The sequence below is a fragment of the Oncorhynchus nerka genome, linkage group LG13 (assembly GCF_034236695.1).
Source record: "Oncorhynchus nerka isolate Pitt River linkage group LG13, Oner_Uvic_2.0, whole genome shotgun sequence".
Classification (NCBI taxonomy): Eukaryota; Metazoa; Chordata; class Actinopteri; order Salmoniformes; family Salmonidae; genus Oncorhynchus; species Oncorhynchus nerka.
Genome location: NC_088408.1, coordinates 37,757,999 through 37,778,927, shown reverse-complemented (window position 1 = coordinate 37,778,927; position 20,929 = coordinate 37,757,999). Strand labels below are relative to the sequence as shown.

The 20,929-nt window shown below is 44.2% G+C and overlaps 1 protein-coding gene across 1 annotated transcript in view; it reads right to left on the bottom strand.

Moving 5' to 3' along the window:
- The window catches only part of slc16a10 (solute carrier family 16 member 10), a 57,253-nt gene that overhangs the window by 28,623 nt on the left and 7,701 nt on the right, over nt 1-20,929 (bottom strand). The window lies entirely within an intron of this gene.

The window sequence follows — 20,929 nt, the reverse complement described above, 5'->3', positions numbered from 1 at the left end:
CTCCCTCTGCAACTGGATCCTAGACTTCCTGATGGGCCGCCCCCAGGTGGTAAGAGAAGACAACACGTCTGCCACACTGGGCCCCTCAGGGGTGTGTACTTAGTCCCCTCCTGTATTCCCTGTTCACCCATGTAGTAGTGTTTCACACCGCAGTCAACACCATCATTAAGTTTGCTGACAACACAACAGTGGTAGACCTGATCACCGATAACAATGAGATGGCCTATAGGGAGGAGGTCAGAACTGGCAGTGTGGTGCCAGGACAAAAACCTCTCCCTCAATGTGAGTAAGACAAAGGAGCTGATCGTGGACTACAGGAAAAGGCTGGCCGAACAGGCCCCCATTAACATCGACGGGGCTGTAGTAGAGCGGGTTGAGAGTTTAAAGTTCCTTGGTGTCCACATCACCAACAAATTATCATGGCCCAAACATACCAAGATAGTCATGAAGAGGGCACGACAAAACCTTTTCCCCCTCAGGAGACTGAAAAGATTGAGTGTGTCCTCAGATCCTGAAAAGGTTCTACAGCTGCACCATCGAGAGCATCCTGACCGGTTGCATCGCCACCTGGTATGGCAACTGCTCGGCATCTGACCGTAAGGCACTCCAGTACATCACTGGGGCAAGGCTTCCTGCCATCCAGGACCTATACCATAGGCAGTTTCAGAAGAAAGCCCATAAAATTGTCAGACTCCAGTCACCTAAGTTATAGACTGTTTTCTCTGCTACCGCACGGCAAGCGGTACCAGAGTGCCAAGTCTAGTACCAAAAGGCTCCTCAACAGCTTCTACGTCCAAGCCATTAGACTGCTGAACAATTCACATCTCTGTCATATATCCTGATTATCCTATATACAGAGCTACCTATATCAATCCAGTATCCCTGCACATTGTAAATAATGGTACTGGAACGGACCCTGTATATAGTATTCTTACTTAATCATGTTCTTCATGTCGTTTTTTTTGTTCTACCTTGTTATTTTTAGTATTACATTGTTATTGATTACTGCATTGTTGGGGATAGAGCTTGCAAGAAAAGCCTTTCACTGTACTGTCACACTGCATAGAAAATTGAACACTATTGCTTAATATCCTGGAATCCCCTCTAGTTGTTTATATTCACTGTGGAAGTAAACATCCTGATTAAAATGTAAAAACATACTGACGTAGGCTAGGTGCGGTCAAGAAACAGGTTAAGGGCCACATTCAGAGGGAAGTACTGAGGTCCCAACTGAACAAACTCCTAGACATTCTGTGGACGTTCTAAGAGTCGGTCTCACATGGTCTCGGACATCATACCACTTTAGCCTACATTCTGTAATACATGGACCGAACTGAACAAAAACGAAGAGGAATGTCACAAAAGACAACAGGAAATTGCTGTCCCGTTTTCATCTGTGGGCTTTCCCCATTTAAAAAAGCATTTACACTTCAGACGAAGGGAAGAATTCCAAATTGAAAATGTAATATCAGGATGATGCTCTCTTTTCCAGGTGACATCCTGCTAGAGCCGGAGGCCCCAACCGTGCAGTCACTGACAGACAGACAGACAGACTCTGGTCAGAGCTGGTCTAAGTCTCTGTTCACTTCCTAGCCCCCCCCCTCCCTCCCCCTCTCCCTCTGCTGTGCTCGGAGACTGTGGATGGTGAACCCAGTGAACCCAGCAGCAACCAGACCAGACCTACCTTACCCCACGCCAAGAAACAATCCCCTCACACTCAGTTACCCTGGGCTTGCATCTCCCTCTTGCAAGTCTGCACTGTGCAACTAAGGAGGGCACATTGGACTTTTCAGTGGAGGTCAATGAACACTCTTGCTCAAAGAAATTTATAGCATCTAAATCATTTCCATGTGATTATTATGCAATTTAATTTAATGACTCCGAGTAGCAGTTCTGAGCAGCATTTCTTTTTTAAACTGTTTTTATAGATTTTGCTAGTATGGCAGTTATTCTGCTTACGCAAGTGCTGTTATTCACTGATTGAGCCCAGGACGAAAACAGGACGAAATATGTGTCCTTTTCACATGGCGAGTCTGTCCGTCTGTCCACCCTCTAGGCTCTTGCCTGGCAGTAAGCAGCAACATTAAGAGTAGCTAGCTGCACACAGTCTCTTAACAGGACGCAAAACGGTTTTAGTTCATGGAAGAGAGTGGCTAGGACCTGAATTGAGCAAATACACAAACAAAAAAACTCACATTTTAGACCATTAGCTGAGGGTTTGGCTACTTATTAACCGAAGTCAACGGAAAGTAACTACTAATGGCAAAGCAGAGAATCCAATATCACCACAGATGAATTCTCTTGATTCGTCAAACAAAAAGCCACTCATAATATATTCTAGGCCTAGCAACATGGAAACTAGCTAGGTAGCCATGGCATGAGTGCTTTTTTCAGTACAGGCCAGGACAGGCTTCCCCCGACACCAAACAACCCAGAGCTGGAGAAGAGACCTCAACCACACCTATAGGACTCTAGGTCGTAAGTGCTGAGAATAGAGATCCTTTACTCCTAACTGTATGAGTAAGAATAAAAGCTATGCATGAAGCCCCATAATAGTCCCACTTAGTTGACATATTTCGGACACCCTCGTGGATCGGTCCTAACAGTTACCAGCAGGTGTCTTGATAACAGAAAAATGCAGCGAGTCAGTGGTTCCTGCCACACATGCAATTGCATTGGAGTTGTTCAAATAATGTTTTGATATTTCTTCATGATCAAAACATGAATAATCTAGACTTACATGCAACAGTGTCTCTTGCAATTTTGAGAACGATATGCCTGAATACTTTAAACCACTAGGCTGATAAACCCATTTTGTTTCTTTGATTGTGTTAGATGAAAATGATACCTTTCAAACGTTGTACAGTATGCAATAAAGGCAAGTGACTTGATGCCTACTGTGCCAAAGTGATTTGGAGTTGTTAAACGGGAGTGACGTGTTGATATGTAATATGATCAAAATTACACTTTTAACAAGCATCAGAATTGGTTAAAATGAAATACAAAAGCCGCATGCCAACATATTAGGCCATAATTAAGAGTAGGCAAAGTGATCATGTCAGGCAAAAATGATAAACGTTTTACCATGGATGGACTGGCCATTGGGAAATTCGGCCAAATGCCAGATGGGCTGGGCCTGTCTAAATTGGGAGATTTGCGGAAAATGATCACCATTTCCCTCGAGGCAATAAATGAGCTGGTATGATAGCAATGCCAGAGACGATTTCTGGTCCCAGTCCGTCCCTGACCGTTGCAACATTTGATGTACAGTCACATTCACCGTGGTTGTCTGAAGCGTGCTATCGACGAGAGGTCACAGATTGCTGCAAATGATGGGGAATAACCAATGTCAATGAGCGTCGTCACTAACTTTCCTTTGCAGTATCTCAAACTGTTGTGATTACGAGCCGAGAAACCTTTAGGAGTTTATTTTACTCCTGGCTCAGATTGTCAGGGCATTGTCTTAACAACATTCTAAAACCTACTCTGAGCTGGGATTTTTGTTGTGGTCTTGAAACAGGTTTTAAAAGACATGTCTGAGATTCTTTGGCTCGTGGTTCAAATATGATTTAAAATAACTCCATTACGTTCACAAAACATTCAAAGTATGTATTGAGATATATTTTGATTTGAAAAGACAAGTAGTTGAATATTTTAATGCATTTGGAAATACTCAAATACAAATTATTTTAAATACCAGATACTCAAATACACGGATTTGAACACAGGTCCGTAACACACACTGACAACAAGTATAGTGTGCCATCCTACCTACACTGAGAGGAAAGCTTAGCTCACTTAGTTGAAATCGGAAGTTTACATACACATCAGAATAATAGTAAAGAGAATGATTTATTTCAGCTTTTATTTCTTTCATCACATTCCCAGTGGGTCAGAAGTTTACATATACTCAATTAGAATTTGGTAGCATTGCCTTTAAATTGTTTAACTTGGGTCAAACATTTCAGGTAGTCTTCCACAAACTTCCCACAATAAGTTGGATGAATTTTGTCCCATTCCTGAGCTGGTGTAACTGAGTCAGGTTTGTAGGCCTCCTTGCTCACACATGCTTTTTCAGTTCTGCCCAAAAATTGTCTATAGGATTAAGGTCAGGGCTTTGTGATGGCCACTTCAATAACTTGACTTTGTTGTCCTTAAGCCATTTTGCCACACCTTTGGAAGTATGCTTGGGGTCAATGTCCATTTGAAAGACCCATTTGCGACCAAGCTTGAACTTCCTGACTGACGTTTTGAGATGTTCCTTCAATATATCCACATAATGTTCCTTTCTCATGATGCCATCTATTTTGTGAAGTGCACCAGTCCCTCCTGCAGCAAAGTACCCACACAACATGATGCTACCACCACTGTGCTTCACAGTTGGGATGGTGTTCTTCGGCTTGCAAGCCTCCCTCTTTTTCCTCCAAACATAACGATGGTCATTATGGCCAGACAGTTCTATTTTTGTTTCATCAGACTAGAGGACATTTCTCCAAAAGGTACGATCTTTGTCCCCATGTGCAGTTTCAAACTGTAGTCTGGCTTTTTTATGTTGATATATGACTCGTTTTACTGTGGACAAAAAAATATACTTTTGCACCCGTTTCCTCCAGCATTTTCACAAGGTCCTTTGCTGTTGTTCTGGGATTGATTTGCACTTTTCACACCAAAGTACGTTCATCTCTAAGAGACCGAACGAGTCTCCTTCCTGAGCAGTATGATGGCTGCGTGGTCCCATGGTGTTTATACTTGCGTACTATTGTTTGTACAGATGAACGTGGTACCTTCAGGCATTTGGATATAGCTCCCAAGGATGAACCAGACTTGTAGAGGTCTACAATTTCTTTTCATGAAGTCTTGGCTGATTTCTTTTAATTTTCCCATGATGCCAAGCAAAGAGGCACTGATTTTGAAGGTAGGTCTTGAAATACATCTACAGGTACACCTCCAATTGACTCAATGATGTCAATTAGCCTATCAGAAGCTTCTAAGCATAATTTTCAGAGCTGTTTAAAGGCACAGTCAACTCAGTGCATGTAAACCTCTGACCCACTGGAATTGTGATAGATTATTTCACTTATAATTCACTGTCTGTAAACAAATGGTTGGAAAAATGACTTGTGTCATGCACACAGTTGATGTCCCAACCGACTTGCCAAAACTACAGCTTGTTAACTTGAAATATGTGGAGTGGTTGAAAAACGATTTAATGATTCCAAACTAAGTGTATGTATTGTTTATTTTACCAGGTAAGTTGACTGAGAACACATTCTCATTTACAGCAACGACCTGGGGGGAATAGTTACAGGGGAGAGGGGGATGAATGAGCCAATTGTAAACTGGGGATTATTAGGTGACCGTGATGGTTTGAGGGCCAGATTGGGAATTTAGCCTTGACACCGGGGTTAACACCCCTACTCTTACGACAAGTGCCATGGGATCTTTAATGACCTCAGAGAGTCAGGACACCCGTTTAACGTCCCATCCGCAAGATGGCACCCGACATAGGGCACTGCCCTGGGGCATTGGGATATTTTTTGACCAGAGGAAAGAGTGCCTCCTACTGGCACTCCAACACCACCTGGTCTCCCATCCAGGGACTGACCAGGGCCAGCTTCAGAAGCAAGCCAGCAGTGGTATGCAGGGTGGTATGCTGCTGGCTCTATATGTATGTAATGTAAACTTCCGACTTCAACTGTACATACTGTAAGGATCCAAACCGCAGCGATGCTAATCCAATAGTTTATAGGAGGGTATAGAATACCAAATCTATGAACATACGGTGCTCAAACTGTTTGCAAGTCGGACTATGGTTGTGCAAACACGTGACGAAATGGCTTAAGGCAGAAGCACCAATGATATGCTGTAAATCCGCCATACATCCAATGCCTCAACGGAAGGAAGACATACAGATCTGAAGCTATATAAAAAGACGCACCATCCCCAAGACTAGTCTCCCATGCAGTATGACTTGTACTACCACTCACCTGATATAAAGTGTAACCTAGCACAGAGTGATCGGGGGTTAGAGGGTGAAGGGGTAACAGTAAATCGGTCTTCATGTGGAGCTCAGCTCAGAGCAATTATACGTCTAGGTCTGTGGACGTTGAAATCAATCCCCCCCCCCCCAAAAAAATGACATCTGTGGATGACTGGATATTGAAATCAACGCCAGGGCGGACGGACCAAATTTCAACATCTATGGACTTCAGTGTCAGGTGGTGCTCACTGGGCAACAGAATGGGCTGGTTTCTACTTTCCCTAGAAAGATTACAATACCCCAGAAGTAGGTTGTGACGTAGCCCACAACTGCCTAAAACGCACCCTCAATTACACTTCAGCTTTGTCGACACAAAAAATAAAAATAAGACCCAAATCTTTTTGTTCATGTTATTACAACTACACAGGGGTTCGGGAGCATGGTCAGAGAAGTAGGCTAACTCCTATGAGGAGCTGCTTGGCTTGGCTGCCCCAAGTAACTCTAGCCGACCCGTCGGTCCGGACCAAGGCCTCTGTCCCTGCTCCTGGGTTTGATCTGGGGAGGCTAAGCTGCTTGATGTTGACAAACTGGCCCAGGTCCAGACCCGTCCTGCAGGGCTCACACATCCCCAGCCCAGCCCATGCTGCAGCCCAGACATCTCAGGATAAGCCCCAGTCAGGGCTCCATCAGGGGGGAGTAAATGGAGCACAGCGCCAGAGCAATGCAGCCTCAACACCACCAGCCAGCACAGCCACGTCGCATTATGATCAGCCTGTCGGACTAATTTTAGACCCATTCACCTCCGACTCGAAGGAAGACTGACTCAGAGATTGTGTACTGTAACTGTAGAACGACTAAGCTAAATCAAATCAAATCTAATTTTATTTGTCACATACACATGGTTATGTTAATGCGAGCGTAGCGAAATGCTCTTGTTACTCTACAGCACATATGTCAGAGTCAAGGCCCGCTGGCCACATCCGGCCCGCAAGAAGGTTTTTTACGGCCCCTGGGATGATCTTGATTTATTATTAGAACCGCCCGCAGCAAGCCGGCAGCCCGCAGATCTTTTACACGCACCAATACTACATTTCCCACAATGCAAAGGTGACTAGGCTGCTTCATTTCAATATTTATTGGCACAGCAGTCGTCAGCATCACAGTAAAATTAACTTTCAGATACCCATCAAAAATGGCAAAACGGAAGGTGGATACTGAGAACCGGGGTTTCAAACAAGGTGGGAGTCGGAGTATATGTTCACGAAGGTAGCTGGAAAACCTGTGTGTCTTCTGTGTGGAGAAAGTGTGGCGGTACTGAAAGAGTATAATCTGAGACGACATTATGAAACGAAACACGCGGACAAAAACAAGAATATGGACATGGAACAAAGGCTACAAAAGGCAGAGGAATTAAAACGAGGCCTCAAATCTCGACAGGCTCTGTTCAAAAAGCCAAATCACAAGGCCAGGCTGCTGTCAAGGCCAGTTTTATTTTGGCAGAAGAGATCGCTAAATCAGCCCGGCCATTTACGGAGGGGATTTCATCAAAAACGGCATGATTAAAGTTTGTGACGAAGTTTGCCCAGAAAAAAGGCAACTCTTTTTAAATGTGAGTCTGAGCAGAAACACCATTGCCGAGAGAGTAGACCAGTTGTCCATCAATCTAAAAGAGCAGCTTGTGAAAAAGGGAAAAGATTTTATTGCATATTCCTTGGCTGTGGATGAGAGCACCGACATTTCTGACATTGCCCAGTTGTCAATTTTCATCCGCGGAGTGGACTCCAACCCAGCGTGACAGAGGAGTTTTTGGCTTTACGTCCTATGCATGGCACAACTGCAGTGTAAATGAGATGGAGCTGCCTTGGGAAAAACTCCTGGGTTTGACAGTGTGGACACAGGAGCGGACTGGTGGCCAAGAGGAAAACGCGACAGGTGAGCTGACAGCTTATCATTGTATCATACACCAGGAAGCGTTGTGCGGTAAAGCCTTGAAAATGGAGCATGTAATGAGCATCATCCGCACAGTTAACTTTATCAGAGCAGGTTTGAATCACCGCCAGTTCAAGGCATTTCTGACGGAGTTAGAAACGGAGCATGGTGATTTGCCTTATCACACAGAGGTGCGATGGCTAAGCCAGGAAAGGTGCTTCAAAGATGTTTCGAGCTTCGTGAGGAGATTTGTCTGTTCTTGGACAGCAAAGGGAAAGACACAACACAACTCCGCAAATGTTTCTGTGTGAAATGGCTTTTCTGTGTGAGAGTCATCTGAATGCAATAAACTTGCAGCTGCAGGGTCGGGATCGTGTCATCTCTGATATGTACAGTACAGTGAAGGCATTTAAAACCAAACTGACTCTGTGGGAGACTAAAGAAAATTTGAGCCACTTTCCAGCTGCCAGACCATGAAAGAGAAGCTCACCAGTGCCGAGCACACAGTTGGCTGATAAAATAGGTATGCTTGCCGCTGACTTTCGATTTGCTGACTTTGAAGCACAAAAAAGCAGGTTGGAACTGCTCGGTAACCCATTTGCTGTTGACGTGGAAAGCTCACCACCAAACCTCAAATGGAGTTGATTGACCTCCAATGCAATGATGCACTGAGGGCAAAATATTGGGTGCTGCGGATTTTCCTCCCGTGCCCCAGCTGCGCATCCAGGCTGCTCAAACATGTTTGTTGTGTGAACAACTGTTTTCTTTGATGAACCTGTCACACAGAAGTAACTGCTGAACACCTCCACTCAATTCTGAGGATTTCTTCAGCTCAGAGCCTTACCCCGAACATTGATGAACTTGTGGAAAAGATGGGACACCACCAAGTATCACCCTCAACCTCAAACAAGTTACTGTGCAATCACATATTTAGAGTTTTTACTCAGTTCAAGTTTAAAAGTTAAAATTTAATATTTGTTTTCACTGCATGTTACTTCTCCTTAAACAAAGTGTTGTTTTTGATTAATAGATTTTTGCATTTATTTTTTTGTATTTCAATCCAATTATATTTTAAAAATATTTCAGTTGAGTGGATGATAGAAAATTGCTATTATTGTTTTTTCTTTGATTTTTGCTAAAATAGAAAATATAGTCTACTGATGGTGCCTTGAATACCGGTTTCATTTAATGTTCATGTTATGGGGATATTTATATAAAGGAAATTTGTCTTTTGTGTCTGTTGAAGAGCCATAAGAAAATATTGCTTTAGCAGTAGGTTCAATTAGGTTCACTAGACTATATGCGTCATTTAAAAAATTTTTCAATGAACATTCGAACAGTGTCACAGATTTGAGACACCCCTGCTCTACAGTATCTGTATAACAGAAAGCCTCTGGTGTCACAGAGAGACAAAGAGTAGACTGAGACTAACTGACTGGAGCAGAGATGTATCCAAGAGAGGAGGAGGAGAGTAGACTAGAGTAGGGGTTAATGGGTTTAACACACCAGGCTCCATATGTTGAGCATGTTTTTGAACATTGCTGGCCAGGCCCTGACGTTAAACGTGCCCCAAGGGGAGTTGGAGTGTAACGGCCACAATCCTGAAACAACTACAGCAGTTGTTAAAACCGCTCTCCCTTTACGTTCAGCCCACAAAATAGTATTTACTGCTCTAAGACACAGACGTCATGGAAAGACATTACACAGTGGCTCTTCAAGTCATGTCAGAATCTGAAGGGGGGAAAAAATCTCGATTCAGTCCAGAAAAAAAAAAAATCTGTAGTTTCCCTCAGATTCATTATTATAATGACCACGAACCAATAGTATTAAAGCAGTCAAAATCTGTGCCATTGTTGCCAAGGAAACAGGGCTCTTTGGGTTTGACAATGACCAGAGACAAGTCATCCCCAGTCCCCACAGACAAGCACGGTCTGAGAGAGAGCTATCAGAGAGATGTCATTACAGAACTAAACTAATCAGCCCATTTTATCTCACAGGAAGCCAGTCTCCATTTGGAGGAGGGCCAATATTGTCCAGCTCCGCCTGAGCACCTTGGTGTTACACTGACAAATGTTATAACACCCGGCATAGGCTGCCAGCGGCTCCATTCTCTCCTGTCTGGTGCTTCATTGGCACCGCCTCCTACCCACACACCCACCTCCAGGCCAGACCAGACCAGCAGTAATGAGAAAAGCCCTAATCATGACATTACCAGAGCTCCTAGCAATTACACCAATAATTAGAGCGGTTGGTTGGTTAATCCTCCAGCTCCCATGGAGGGCCAAAGTCCACTACTCCAGTCCACACCTGGGCCTCACTGTACACTACACAATCACAGACCTGGGTTCAAATACTATTTTAAAATCACTTCATTATAGAGGTCTCGATAGAGCTTGCCCGGTGCAATGGAACCAATAGCATAGTTACAAAAGGGCAAACCGTGTCCATCTGGCACTGCAGGAAGACTAAAGCAAAAGCTAAAAGTATTTGAATGACTTTCGATATTATTTGAACCCAGGTCTAATCTACACACTACACTGCACTTGCCTCGCTCATTCCCTCTCCTCTCTCATTCCCTGCCGGAAGGCATTACATTTGCCTGCTCTATAGGGGTGTTCAGAGCAGAGGGACTCTGTGTTCAGCACATGGTCAAGCATCTGATGACTCCTGCTGTACCCGTTTCCAAAGCACTACTGTAGGTGCTCGGTCACTAAAGGTCATTCGCTGGTGTCCCTTTTCCAGCCCCTCAGGCTATGGGCTGACGTCGACTATCATGATCAGGAAGCCAAGAAAAACCGGTGCTCATGCAGCCACTGTGTGCTGCTTCGCTTTCCGCCAGCGTGTTTACCTACTCATTCCCGTCATCTCCCAGCAACCTTCACCTAAACGCAGTGTCAAGCTTACTTGAGACTGATCAAATGCGCTGTCAAACATTAACCTGCTTACTGATCATCAAACATTTGAGGAGCTTTCGTCCACGTGTTCGTTTAAAAATGTGTGCCAACTGCCTATACCAACACTTTTTGTGCACGTCTCCGGTAGGCTATAGTTTGTCGCAGCCGTTTTTTTTTTTTTTAAGTAAAAGACAGATGCATTAAGTATTGAATTAAACCCTAGGGCCCACTAGAGCCATAGCTCGTAAATGTTAATCACCACTTTGAAACAAGGCTGGGAATGCATGTATTTTGTATGGCTGAGCTCAGGATAAGGAAGGAGACAGAGTTTCCTCTAAAACAACGCTTGATAAGATCCCCCCCTCCACCACAGGCAGACATGGAACCATTGACCAGTGTAATTTTATTTTCTTGAATTACATTATTTATTTTATTTTTTTAAATCACTTACCCTGTGTGGTCCGTTCTCAGACAGCGCCTGCTGTTGGCCTGGAGAACCTGAGCTGGAGACCCCCAGAGATGGAGGGAGTAATGGAGAGGAGGAATAGGAGGAGGAAAGGCCAAGCCCCACTCCACCTGGTTTCCTGTTCCCCCAGCAGGTCCGTGGGATCTCAACTGGGAGGAAAGCAACACTGTGTCCCAGCTATAACACTCAATGCAATGCACAGGACAGCTGGCAGATTAACCTGAGGAGGAACACTGTGCGTGGCCAGAAGGGACAGGTTTGGGATTAGGCCTAAAAACGTACATCTCGATCCCAGGCTGCTGCGCAATCCTAATTTACTTCCTCATTTACAAATGATCAGGAAAAAAAAATCACTTTCAGTGAGGCGTTCCTGTCGACCTGTACAGATGGAATGCCGTGTCAGAGAATTAGACATTTGCACAGCGTTATGCAATCTTAGTTGCGTCTGATTCATTGTTCATGTTTGGGGTCCATCGTACTGATTTTATGCTGGCGACGGGCAGCAGGTCAAGTATGGGTTTGGATTCCAGCAGGCCACTGGCTTGTCAGACCCTTCACGCTCTTGCCAGTCAAAACCACCAGGGGGCAGTCATAGCAACTATCATTTGCAGAGAAGCACAGTTTGATCTCACTAGGAGAGCTAGTGAAATAACATTTTTCTGTTTCAACCCTGAAAACTGGTCGATTTCACATCTAGAGAAAACATCGTTAGCAGCATCACCTCATCCGTCTGTGTCCATTTTTGTTTTCGTTCCATAGCAAAACAATATCAGCGTTATATGGGTGAACCCCTGTTTACTCTACTCTCTTCAGGTTGAACTCAGGTTGGGACTTTGAGCTGACGCCAAACTATTTTACAGCTACTCTAACATTAGGCTCTCCAAAAGCTTTATGAGTTTAGGCCTATAATAAAACACACCTGGCATTCTTTTAAGTTCAAGCTTAAATTGTCACATGCACAAGTAGTGGAATGCTTATAGTGCAAGCCCTACACAACAGGGTCGTCTGTATTCAATTAAAAAAAGCTATATACACAGGATTAGTGCCAGTACCAAATGTACAATGTGCAGGGATACTGGAGTATTTAGGAAGATGTGTACATGGAGGCAGGGATTAGGAGAAAGTGACTGGTAGCAGGATTAATAATAAACAGTATGTCAGCGGTATAAGTGGTGGGTGGGTGTGTGTGCATGAGTGTCAGTGTAGGCGTGATAGGCTGGTAGCAGGAATATATAAATACTGATGGCAATATACACAGTGCCGTCGGGAAAGTATTCAGACTCCATCATTTTCTCCACTTTGTTACGTTACAGCCTTATTCTAAAATGGATTAAATGCACCCCCCCCCCCTCAATCTACACAGTATCCTATGACAAAACAAAAAAAAACAGGTTTAGACATTTTTTCAAACGTATGAAAAATAAACAGAAATGCCTTATTTACATAAGTATTCAGACCATTTGCTAGGAGTCTTGAAATTGAGCTCAGGTGCACCCTGTTTCCATTGATCATCCTTAGAGATATTTCTACCACTTGATTGCAGTCCACCTGTGGTAAATTCAATTGATTGGACATGATTTGAAAAAGGCACACACCTGTCTATCTAAAGTCCCACAGTTGGCAGAGCAAAAACCAAGCCATGAGGTCGAAGGAATTGTCTGTAGAACGCTGAGACAGGACTGTGTCGAAGCACAGATCTGGGGGAGGGTACCAAAAAATATCTGCAGCATTGAAGGTCCCCAAGAACACAGCAGCCTCCATTATTCTTAAATTGAAGAAGTTTGGAAACACCAAGACTATTCCTAGAGCTGGCCGCCTGGCCAAACAGAGCAAATCGGGGAGAAGGGCCGTGGTCAGGGAGGTGACCAAGAACCCGATGGTCACTCTGACAGAGCTCCCCTGTGGAGATTGTTGTCATTAGGGAAGGTTATCCCATCTCTGCAGCACTCCGCCAAATCAGGCCTTTATGGTAGAGTGGCAGGACGGAAGCCACTCAGTATAAAAAGGCACATAACAGCCCGCTTGGAGTTTGCCAAAAGTCACCTAAAAGGACTCTCAGACCAGAAACAAGATTCTCTGCTCTGATGAAGCCAAGATTGAACTCTTTGGCCTGAAAGCCAAGTGTCATGTCTGGAGGAAACCTGGCACCATCCCTAAGGTGAAGCATGGTGGTGGCAGCATCATGCTGTGGGGATTTCTTTCAGCGGCAGGGACTGGGAGACTAGTCAGGACTGCGGGAAAGATGAACAGAGCAAAGTACAGAGATCCTTGATGAAAACCTCATGGCTTGGTTTTTGTTCTGACATGCACTGTCAACTGTGGGACCTTAGACAGGTGTGTGCCTTTCCAAATCATGTCCAATCAATGGAATTTACCACAGGTGGACTCCAATCAAGTGGTAGAAACATCAAGGATGATCAATGGAGGAGCGTTCAGAACCTCAGACTGGGGGCGAAGGTTCACCTTCCAACAGGACAATGACCCTAAGCACAGGAGCGGCTTCAGGACAAGTCTCTGAATGTCCTTGAGTGGCCCAGCCAGAGCCCGGACTTGAACCCATTCAAACATCTCTGGAGAGCCTCCCGGGTGGCGCAGTGGTTTAAGGCACTGCATCGCAGTGCTAGCTGTGCCACCAGAGACTCTGGGTTCGAGCCCAGGCTCTGTCTCCCGCAACCGGGAGGTCCATGCACAATTGGCCTAGCGTTGTCCGGGTTAGGGAGGGTTTGGCCGGTAGGGATATCCTTGTCTCACGGCACACTGGCAACTCCTGTGGCAGGGCAGGCGCAGTGTACACTGACCAGGTCGCTAGGTGTTTCCTCCGACACATTGGTGCGACTGGCTTCCGGGTTGGATGTGCGCTGTGTTAAGCAGTGCGGCTTGGTTGGGTTGTGTTTCAGAGTGCGCATGGCTCTCGAGCCCGTACGGGGTTCAAAAATAAAAATATATATCTGGAGAGACCTGAAAAATGCTCCCCATCCAACCTGACAGCACTTGAGAGGATCTGCAGGGAAAAATGAGAGAAACTCCCCAAATACAGGCATGTATTTGTAACGTTTATGACTACTTATGTAAAAATCTGTATTTTATTTTAGCAAAAATGGTGCAGTTGTTAGAGTTCCTAATGATCTAAGGGGCCATGCCAAATCTATTCAGCCTCCTGAGGGAAAAGAGTCACTGCTGTGCCTTCACAACTGTGCTGGTGTGCGAGGACCATGTTAAGTCCTCAGTGATGTGGACATGAAGGAACGTCAAGCTCTTGACCCTCTCCACTGTGGCCCCTAATAACTATTAAGTTAATTGTCTAAAATGCTCTGCAGTTTAGCAAACCAAATGCACATTTATTTTACTAATTTAGTAGCTGATTAGCTATCTAGCTAAGTGGTTAGCTTCTTCCAAAATTCAGCATTTTATTTTAACCTTTATTTAACTAGGCAAGCCAGTTAACAAATTCTTATTTTCAATGACGAATAGGAACAGTGTGTTAACTGCCTTGTTCAGGGGCAAAATGACAGATGTTTACCTTGTCATCTCGGGGATTCGATCTTGCAACCTTTCGATTACTAGTCCAACGCTCTAACCACTAGGCTACCTGCCGCCCCATTCGCTTGGAAACAGCAGCAAATCCCCTCCTGGATCAAGAGCCTTCCAGTCTAATATTTGTTTTGTGCGTGCAGCAAATTGTGTAGCATTTGAGTTACTGGTATAGTTTAGGTCAGAAACTGTAGAAGATGTTAGCAATGTGCTTGTTAGCATTTAGTTCGTATTCTCTATGGGATTTTACATGAAATTGTTAGCATTGCTAACCATCGGAATACAGAATGTCAGTGGGGTTTGAAACGGCGCCCTTGTGTTCAGTTTGCTTTTTGCACATGCCCTGAGGATACGCCCTGGAATACCACATGGCCATTAGTGTTGACATTAGTTTTTTTTTAAAGCCACATGCGTTGAGTGTCTGAGACGGTATAATAGGATTACACCTTGTTCCGATAGTGAGACTTCTTGTACGCGTTCATGTTCTCAGCCAACGTCTACCCTGAGAGCGGTAGCTTTGTCCTTTAGTTTAGCGTGCACCTCGGTGTTAATCCAGGGCTTTTGATTGGGGAAGCAGTGATCCTTCACTGTGGGGATGACATTGGTGATGCATTTCCTTACGAAGCCGGTGACGGTTTTCAGCTCGCCGATGCTGTCGGCGGAGTCGCAGAACATATTCCAGTCAGCACTAGCAAAACAAGTCTCACAGGATAGCCTCTGCTATGGTGGACAATTTTTCTATGGTGCTTCACAGGTACTTCCTGTTGGAGCTTTTGTTTGTAAAACAGGATGCAGAAGTATGGAGTCATGATCTGATTTGCCGGGGGGGGGCTTGTATGCTTGCTTGTGGGTTGAGTAACAATGGTCTTTATCGCCCCTAGCGGTGAAGGAGACTTGTTGATAGAAGTTGGGCATCACGTGTGTCTTAGTGAAGCAGAATAAAAATCACAAAAGCAGCCTCTGGGTGCATGGTTCATAGCCTTGTACAGTTCATCAAGTGCTAGCTTGCTGTTGTGGCCTGACTATACAAAACACCTGCTTTTTGCATGACAGACTGACCAGGTGAATCCAGCTAAAAGCTATCTCTTATTGATGTCACTTGTTAAATCCACTCCAAATCAGTGCAGATGAAGGGGAGGAGACAGGTTAACGGCAATTGAGACATGTATTGTGCATGTTTGCCATTCAGAGGGTGAATGGGCAAGACAAAATATTGACGAGCCTTTGAACGGGGTATGGTAGGTGCTAGGCTTGCCAAGAACTGCAACACTGCTGGGTTTTTCACAAATTTTCCTGTGGTTTCAAGAATGGTCCACTACCCAAAGGACATCCAGCCAACTTGACAACTGTGGGAAGCATTGGAGTCAACATGGGTCAGCGTCAATGTAGAATGCTTTCGACACCTTGTAGAATCCATGACCCGATTAATTGAGTCTGTTCTGATGGCAAATGGGGGAGGGGCATCATGTCCGAAAGCCATGTTTCTGAAAAACGGAGAATATTACAGCTAGAGCATCCCATTAATATAAAACCCATGACCGTAGCTCATCCATCTTATTATCAAGTGACTATACCAATAGAATGGAGGGAAGTGCTGGCCGGTTTTCCCTTCACCTTAGTCTCACAAGGACGCGCTCCTGCCTATTTTTCGACAGCGTTAACTCTTGGGTAGCCCAAAGACTTAGTCGGAGGTACACAAAGAGCCCAGGACAGATGAGACAAAGTCGACTCCTTTAGGGGAGTGAGAAAGAGAGAGCTGATGGGAGCCCAAACCCATTACACAGATGAAGGCCAGTGACCTGGCAGGGCTTTCGGCAGGGCTTTCGCTTATTGCTCCCCACTCCAACATCCAACGCTATGATAGGCTAATCAGGTTTCCAACTGTCAAGCTTCCCCGTGTTCAGCTTTGGCACTCTGGAGTTGTGTGTACTGTGTAGGGGAGTGAACCATGACGCCACGATACCAGACAAGCCTGGCTTCACTCTAATCTCACCGGAGCCTTATAGAGACAAGGAGAACATCCAAGACTGAAGAACATGAAGATTTATTTACTTTGTACAAGGTACGGAATTCCTCTGGAGTGTATTGTAAATGTGGTGAAATAAATCATGGTAATTCCTAAAAAAAAAAAGGGATATTTATCCACATTTTAGATTTTAAAATAATTTATCTTTTTGAGTGATGATACTTGGCTTATCCTCTGGGGTCACTGTTAGTGGGATATAAATGGAGAAGCTAGGTGTGGAATTAGGGTGACCACATGTCCTGGATTGTGCGGGACAGTCCCACATGTTGGCCCTTTGTCCTGCAACCAATCAATCATGTCCTGCATTTTATCAACAAATTAAAAAACGCCACTAATTTACGAAAGAGCTTGATTTGTCCCCGTATTTGTCAGACATTCCAACCTGCCTCTTTCGCAGTGACGTGGTACTTTTGACATACATACATATATCCTCTGACCAGTGTCTGTTCTTTTGCCCGTCTTAATCTTTTATTTTTATTGGCCAGTCTGATATGGCTTTTTCTTTGCAACTCTGCCTAGAAGGCCAGCATCCCGGAGTCGTCTCTTCACTGTTGACGTTGACTGGTGTTTTGAAGGGTACTGTAAATTTGCCCTTTGGTCTAGAGTCCAAATTGGAGATTTTTGGTTCCAGCCAACATGTGTCTTTGTGAGACACGATGTGGGTGAATGGATGATCTCCGCATGTGTGGTTCCCACCGTAAAGCATGCAGGTGCTTTATTTATCTGCAGAGATACGCCATCCCATCTGGTTTGGGCTTAGTAGGAATATCAATTGTTTTTCAACAGGACAATGACCCAACACACCTCCAGGTTGTGTAAGGGCTATTTGACCAAGGAGAGTGATGGAGTGCTGCATCAGATGACCTGGCCTCTACAATCACCCGACCTCAACCAAATTGATATGGGTTGGGATGAGTCGGACCGCAAAGTGAAGGAAAAGCAGCCAACAATTGCTCAGCATTTGTGGGAACTCCTTCCAGACTATTGGAAAAGCATTCCAGGTGAAGCTGGTTGAGAGTATACCAAGAGTCTACCAAGCTGTCATCAAGACATAAAATATATCTTGATTTGTTGAACACTTTTTTGGGTTACTACATGATTCCATGTGTTATTTCATAGTTTTGATGTCTTCACTATTATTCTACAATGTAGAAAATTTTAAAAATAAAGAAAAACCATGGAATGAGTAGGTGTGTCCAAACCTTTGACTGGTTCTGATATATAGATATCTATAAGGATGTGTTACTGGTGATGCTAAACACTTCTCCAATAGTTGTTGAGATCTGATATTCTGTGCAGAGCAAGTAGAGACATAGGCCAATGTCATATTGTCAGCCAATCACATTTGTCAAATCCTTTCAGTCTAAATTTCAGCTAAACGTGGAGACGACAGTTAACTACTTACAAAAAGTGTGCTTCTGATGAAGAGCTTCAACAGTAAGTCAGGAGGATACAGACAGCTCAAGAGGTATGCTAAGATATGCAGAAAAACATACATTTTTGATAATATCGTCATGCTTAATTCTATGGCTTTAGATTGCAGGATAAATCAGTTTCAGGTGTTTGAAAAACACAGGCCACACAGCAGCCATCTTAATGTACTGGGATTTCTGGGATGCATGACACCCCTGATCACAGCACACAGAAAAGGGGAGGGTATTTTTTTCTCTTCTACGTAAATATCCTTAACGATTATCGTAAAGCATTAACAACTACTGAGCTGTTGAGGCGAGAGAGAAATATTTACTACCTCATGACAGGATGATGAATACGAGACCACACAATATATCAGCAGAAAGATTACCCTGACTAACACTCAACTAGCAACTTTGAATAGCTCACTCGTGGCAGAAAAGCACAGAATAGAAGCCTGCTGGGAAATTGGAACAGTGCTCTTCCTGAGATCTTTAGTACTGGGGCAATGAGGGTGGCAACACCTCATCAAACCAACAGTAACTGGCCAGTACAGCCTAGCTGTCCCTGACTGCCCTCTCCTCACCACAGCACAGTCGAGACATACCTGCACAATGAATTTACATGTCCCCTTCCTGAGCGCCAGTATGGTGTTAGGATAATTTACTGTCAAGGGGCGGGTACTTCACACAGACACGCCATGAGTTTACAGACACCACCTGATCTGTGATCACTCCTCTCTCGCTATCCTCTCACAACTAATACCACTAGATTAGCTAGTAATCATTTGTTTATCCTTTTCAGTTGGCTAGTTGAATGGGGATCAAGTGGCGTTCATTCGGTTTTCACCAGGAGGTCTAAACCTAGGGCCAAAGCAAAGGGCTTGTACCACTGCCCTCCATTTGCAGGGGTAACCATGGACCATACTAATTGGATTAAAAAGGGGACTCTAGATTTTCATTTAGATGTCACAGCTCTGGGGAAATGTCTAAATGCCATGACGTCAGTTAAACTGTAAGTGGCAATGACCCACACTGATGACCAACTAACCTGGCCAGCAGTCAGGCTGACATTCTTGAAGGAGTAGTTTAGTTTGTGTGTTTTTTAAAAAGAAATCTAAGTGGCAACATTATATTCTATTTCCCTACGCAGAGCTGTGCAGGCCAGGGGTGTCCTTATAGTATACCGACACACCTGGCCTGTACAGCTAATTAGGGGAAATGGCTTGAGTCACATAAAATGGACACTAGAACATGCCATTTACACAGATTTGGTTGTTAGAAAGTTAAGTTCTCCTTTAAGACTTATGGCAAATGACCAAGAGAGGCTGGCATTGTTTTCAAAGTCCCAAAACCCAGACAACACCTTGATGAAAAGTAGTTTTTTTATAAGCAAACCTGGACAATAGTTAGGTTGAGGTTGAAGTTGAATCCTGAGGTTGAATGCCTTGCTCTTTTCTCTGGGTGTAAATATATTTATGCAATAAGTTACTCTTTAGCTAAATTCCCCTGACATGGCAGTTCAAGCTCTTTTATGGAGGTGCACCATAAATAGAAAAGGTAAAAGTACAAATCTAGTGCTATCTAGACCTAAGTCTATACACCAGTTATTTGACATCAGCATTGCTAGACTAGTTGTGCATTGCTACTGAATAGGCTATCAGAGAATAAACATGTTTGGAATTCTCTATCCACTTTAGTACTTTCAGGATGAACAACACAAATGTCAACATCAAACCATGTCATTATACATTCCAACCGGTCCAACCGAAATTAAAACAGGCCCTGTCCCAGCATGTAACTTGGTTGCAACTACCAAAAACGACCAAATATGCTTTCACACACATTATGCTATTCCCTGGTAGGAGCAGTGGTGCCTGTACTCTAAGCCAATATTTGCAACATTCACCCTGGCTTTCCTAATACTGTACCTAACTCTCAGTTCCAATCCAAACCTTTGTGTGTATAAACTGACATAGCCTAAGAGTAACTGATAGATGCACCCAAACAAACCACACACAAATAATTTCTTTAGTTGCAGTTCTGTAAACTTGTGTCATTAGTTGTACAACAAAAATGAAAATGTGGGGCCTCCTGAGTGTCGCAGCGGTCCAAGGCACTACATCGCAGTGCTAGAGGAGTCACTACAGACCCGGGTTTGACCCCTGGCTGTATCACAGCCGGCCGTGATTGGGTGTCCCATAAGGCAGTGCACAATTGGCCCAGCGTTGTCCGGGTTAGGGGAGGGTTTGGCTGGAGGGATTTAACATGCTCTAGCGACTCATGGTGGTGGGTAGGGGGCCTGCAGGCTGAACTCGGTCGTCAGTTGACCGGTGTTTCCACTGACACATTGGTGCGGCTGGCTTCCGGGTTAAGAAGCGCGGTTTGGCGGGTCATGTTTTTGAGGACGCATGACTCGACCTTCACCTCCCGAGCCCATTGTAGAGTTGCAGCGATGAGACAAGATCGAAATTGGGGAGAAAAGGGGGGTAAAAAAACAAAACTAATAATTATGTAAAGTATTGTCTGTAATATATTTTTTGCTACAGTTGAAGTCAGAAGTTTACATCAACTTCAGTTGGAGTCATTAAAAAACTCATTTTTCCAACCACTACACAAAGTTCTTGTTAATAAACCATAGTTTTGGCAAGTCGGTTAGGACATCTACTTTGTGCATGACACAAGAAATGT